This window comes from Poecilia formosa, unplaced genomic scaffold, assembly GCF_000485575.1.
Source record: "Poecilia formosa unplaced genomic scaffold, Poecilia_formosa-5.1.2 Scaffold95, whole genome shotgun sequence".
Taxonomy (NCBI): Eukaryota; Metazoa; Chordata; class Actinopteri; order Cyprinodontiformes; family Poeciliidae; genus Poecilia; species Poecilia formosa.
In genome coordinates, this window is record NW_006800034.1 from 1,974,889 (window position 1) to 1,980,440 (window position 5,552).

Here is a 5,552-nt window from a genome sequence, read left to right on the forward strand (position 1 = left end):
ATTTCCCCGATCAACGATGACCAACTTCCCTTTCCGTGTCGAAGAGAACAATCCCCACAGCATGATGCTGCCACCACCACGTTTCACAATGGTACCTTTAAGGTGAAATGTTAGGTTTCCTCCACACACTGCATGCTGTCAAAAACACTTCAGTTCTGGCGCTTTTTCTTGTCGTGTCGCATGTCACATTTATTCTTGCACTCTTTCAAATTTAATTTGAGTGCGTGACGAATAATTGTCTTGTCAACAGACCCTGAGCTGAGTGGAGTTTACAGGGGGGTGGATTTGGTCTACTTCCTAAAATGCCAATAAAATAGATTGAAGTTTGTGACAGTAGCATGACAAAATGTGAAAAAGTTTGAAGGGTATGAATACTTTAGCAAGGCCATGTTTGCCACAGAGAAAAACCGACCCAGAAAAAAAAAAAATGCCATCTACTATTTATCCAAGTTAACATGTCCTTCATATTGTTTATCGTTCTTTCATGCATTCAGTGAGGATAAATTATTTAATTATGTTCTTCTCCTTCATATCGTTAATAGTTTTGCACATCTGCATGTAGAAAACTGCTCCCCTCTGTTTATTGTTAACACATTCCTCCCTACTTCTTTTTTTCCCCTCTCTCTCTCTCCTCCTCCTCTCAGTTTCTTTCTCTCCTTTTGCTCACTCTGGTCCCTTCCTCCTCTTGCTCGCTCTCTCTCTCTCCCTCTCTCTCTCTCCCCCCACTCCTGCACATCTCTGTCACACAATTGCAGACTCGCAGCGGCTCTCCCCCCTGAGCATCATCTCCACCATCGGAGATCCTCCTCGTGTCTGTGTTCTGCCGGGTGGACGCACGCCCCACAGTCACCATTTCTGCCCCGGAGAGCTCCAGGCTGGCAGCGCAGCCCCTTCCCAGGCTGAGCATCGGGCGGAAGACCCTGGTGGCAGCTGCAGTGGGGGTCATGCTGGTCCTGGTCCTGGTGGTCCTCATCCCTGTGCTCGTCAGCTCTGTGGGTGCTGGTGGCACAGATGACAGCGCGAGCCACTATGAGATGCTGGGCACCTGCCGGATGGTGTGCGACCCCTTCCCCAGCACGGGCACCGCCGGAACGGGGATCCACACGGACACGTCAACCAGTGGCTTCCTGGTGGACAATGAGGAAGACCTGAGTGACCACAGCATCGGCCCTTCGCTGCCTACGTACAGCACAAACGGCCCACAGGGAAAACCAGGACGTCCGGGCAAACCTGGGCCTCCTGGACCTCCTGGAGAACCGGGTCCACCGGGCCCAAGAGGGCCGCCGGGGGACAGCAGAGACATAGTTCGGACGGGGATCCTCGGAGCGGTTAGCACAACCACCTACAACACCACTCCTCGAGTGGCGTTTTACGCAGGACTACGAAACCCCCAAGAAGGCTACGACATTCTGCGATTCGACGATGTGGTGACTAACATCGGGGGGAACTACGAGGGCTCCACGGGCACGTTCACCTGTAAGATTCCAGGAACCTACTTTTTCATCTACAACGTGTTGATGAGAGGAGGAGACGGCACCAGCATGTGGGCTGACCTGATCAAAAACGGTCAGGTGGGTGATGCGTTTGACACACGTTCTGTGAAATGGCAAAGGCATAGCCTCTTTAAAACCATAAGGATCAATGTTTACCACATAATTAATCAATCATCATCTATTGGCAGTAAATAAATAAATAAATAAATATTTCTCTCTTTTTTTTTTCCATAAACAGAAACATGCCTGTCACAAATTCAACATTTAATTTTTCTGTTTGTGATCAATAAAGTATTTCTGAATTGAACTGACTTGAATAACTGAGTGAAAACTGTAACATTTGCCTCATATTTTAACATTTGCTTGTCCAATTTACTTAAAATAACTGTTCTAGACATCTCAATCTCTTTTACAGATACATATTCCCTCATTCAGCTTCCCTTATCTTAACACATCTCTTCTTCCCTTTTTTGAAATGAATTATAGAACAACCAAAAAAAATCATTAAATTCTTCAGCATCTTAATATTTTTGAGTATCTTTAATTATCTAAACTACCCCAAACTTTCTTTTTTTTAAGTGACATTAATGGACCCTCTAATTTAGATTTCAGCTCCATAACCTCACCTGTAGATCTTTATGTGATTGATTTAAAAATGTAGTAACTGTAATTATTAGTTTAATCTGCAAAAAATAAAATAAAATACTGTTTGGTGCCAGGCATAGTAAGTTAAGTGCTTTACTTGACATATATACACCAATATTTATGGTTGTACAAGTGTTTTTTTGCAACAATAAACAATAATGTCAAAATTTTACGTTGAGGTGCAACCAGCGATGCATGATGCTTACTTTGACAAACAGATTAATGATCAAAATGTTTAATTTACCAGTTACACTAGTTATTACTTGTTAATTGATATTCCAAAGTTCTTTGTGTGAACAGCTCTTTCTGCTTTGTCTCACCTGGAGATGTGTTAGGTACATGCACAGCTTCCTCAATATCTTGTTACTTGAGCATCTTTCCTTTCAGTTTAAAAACAATAATACTTTTTTTTTTTACTGCCTTTACAAACATAAAGCATGTTCCAGAATAATATATTCATAGTAACAGTCAAAATGTGAGTGAAAAACAGTAGTGGTTTTTGATATGGGTGATGTGGCTCACTTCCCAGGGCGCTATTCCATCAGGGGCGAAAGTAGTACTTGCAATAAAGAAAATTGGTTGAGTCCCAAATGTGTTTTCTGTTGCTTATTTGCAGGTCTGGTAAAGGAGAGTTGTTCACCACCCTGTATTATGTGTATTGTGTAAGCACTCTAAGAAAATACAGCCACAAGTGGCTGATAATAATGCTGAAATTAATATTTTATCCATAGATTCCTCAGAAGGACTAAGGAATCTAGATTCTATTTGAAGTTCTCTAGTAAAATGTAAGACGGCTTGAGTTTTCTGACTTGAGCTGAATGTTCTGTGCTGATGAGAGGATATCTAAGAGAAAGTCTGAGATTTAAGGAATATTTCTTTTTTAATTTTGGTAAAACAAAACTATTCAGAATGGACCAAATCCGGCCAAAAGCAGCTGAAATCTGTGAATACTTGAGAGCCCCCTTTAAAAATGCTTAACTGCCTATTTTAATAGCTTAAACACTAAATATATCCCAATATGGACTAATACAGAAAATGAAAACCGTTTTGGCATTATCACGGAAGCTAACATCTGCAGTCTGCCTTATTTCCGCTCTTGGGGCTACAGCCAATCACTGCCAAGGAAAATGAACGGTGCTGCTGGATTGGCTGCTTTGGAAAGGCCAGCCAGCAGCATGTCAAGTAGGGTCGTTCCAAGTTGTTCAGACTTCTCAAACTGCATTTTCTTACAACTAATTTGGAGGGTTTACAAACAATTTGCAAATAGGCAGATTTTCTGCAAGTAACTTGAAGCCACGAATCCACGAATACTGGATCCATTTCACATGATCACATTCAAATAAAATAATGTCTTCTGAATAGCTGCCCCTCTGCAGCGATCAGGATGCAGGGAAGGGTTAAATAATTGAAACCATAAACCCACAGCATGATGGCCTCGCTTTGGGAAAGATGCAAACCGTTTCCAGGCAGTCTTAATTGGGTATTCATGTGTGCAATGATTTCAGACTTGTCTGGTGTTAGAGTCTGGTGTAATGACAATCCACACTGGCATGCTGCCAGATTGTATTTCTATGGATTTTTGCACATCATGTGCTGATGTACACGTTGACATGAGCGGAGGGAGTGCTGCGCTATCTCTGCTGAGCACACATCAGAAAACAGCCCGGGGTTGTGGCTAGTTCAAAGCGGTTGCCCTTTAAAATACAACAAGCTTTATGGAGTCTTGGTGTGCCAGCGCGCGTTATCAGGCTGGCTGTCGGGCCAAAAACGTTTGATTATCGATTCATGATATTTGCTAAATTCACGGGTGATTTTGTAATGTCCTAAACGGCTGCGGGCGATGACACCAACCAAACAACATGTTCATCTGAACCTCGGCACTTGTAAACATCTCATCCCGGCTGCAACAGACTGAACAGGGAGTGGACACAATAACATTCCAGATATCCTTAAAGTGTCTTGTTTATGAAAGTAGTAATTTTTGCAGAGCTTCTTAGTCACTCTACAACATAACTTTGCAGTTGGTGCTGCTAAATAGAATGAAGAAGATGGAGCGCACTGAAAAAGCCCCTCCGCTGTCAAACGGGATCCCATCAGTTTCAAGGTGTTTTTCTCCTTAAGGAGGCGAATATCATAAGACATGAAACAAAAGCGGCTCCTAATAAATAAATCTTTTCTCCACGCTGACAGACATGTCAGAAATACTGCTGTATGGCTGTCACGTTGGTTTATTTTCACTGTGTTCTTTAACTTTAGGCTTGATTGCATTAAAATTGTTTTGGGAGATAACCTCAGTGGAACGAGAGCAGTCCTTTGCGAGAGCAAACACAACCAGATGAGTGCCCATCAGGAGACGCTTTATTCAATTACTTGTCTGATCTAAAACATATCATTTTGTTATTTTGACCTAGAAAAGACTACTTCCCGTAATAATTAATCACAATGAAACAAAAGAGGTGAGTCTCCATCAGAGCACTGTCTGAGTTAAATAAGAAGTGTCACATCCGCACGTCTCCATGGTGAGACTGAGCAAAGAAAACTGGGTGTAGCACATTAACCGCTCACTTTTCAAACATTTTTATCTTGGTATTTGGAGGAGAACAAAGCTCTTTTTTTATTATTAAATTAATGAGTTATTTCTAAAAATGCTTACCCAAATAAATACATCAGGTATGACTACTCTTGCTTTTGTGGAGAAAAGTGACACATTAAAAAAAAAAAAAAAAAAAAANAAAATGGGTTTGTGTGCTCATGAAAACTGACATTATGGAGGATTTTAATGGCTCGTTTCTGCAGGATACTCAGAAACGAGTGGTTGTAAAGAGCTTTTGTAATTAATTCCCCACACCTCTGAACAGTAATAATTTTTTAAATATATCATGTCAGTTACTCAAATAAAGCTAAACCAATATCATCAAGCAGTAGGGTTAGCTGGGAGGATAAAGGCAAATTAAAACACTGCAGTGAACATCGGGGAATAACGAAACAGAATATGATCAGAGACCCGGGATCTGGAACTCCAATCCTGCAAAAATCTTGCATGCATTTCAGATCTCACAAATCTGAATCAAATAGATGAAATCCCTCCTTTACATGTCACCAAGTTCTGCAGAGGTCTCGCCATGAGCCATTAATTTGATTCAGGTGTGTTGCAGTAGGGATACATCTAAGGGTTGCAGGGCAGTGCCAATCGGGGACCAGAGTCGGAGTTCCCCGCAACAGAACAAGAATAAACCCAGAGACAATGAAAGCCAAAGTCAACAAGAATCATGACAAAGTGAAGATCTTTCTCAAACAGTACTCAATGTTGATGAGCAAATACTTTAGGGAAAGAATTTTTCTTGGCCCACTTGTTTGTATTTCATCACCGAAGACAATGAGCACTTCAGTAACGCCAACGGGTTTTCCGTTTGC

The 5,552-nt window shown here is 41.6% G+C and overlaps 1 pseudogene; it reads left to right on the plus strand.

Annotated features, from left to right (window-relative positions):
* The first annotated feature begins 504 nt into the window (after positions 1–504).
* On the plus strand, positions 505–1,703 carry LOC107836889 (C1q-related factor pseudogene; annotated as a pseudogene).
* Positions 1,704–5,552: the final 3,849 nt, after the last annotated feature.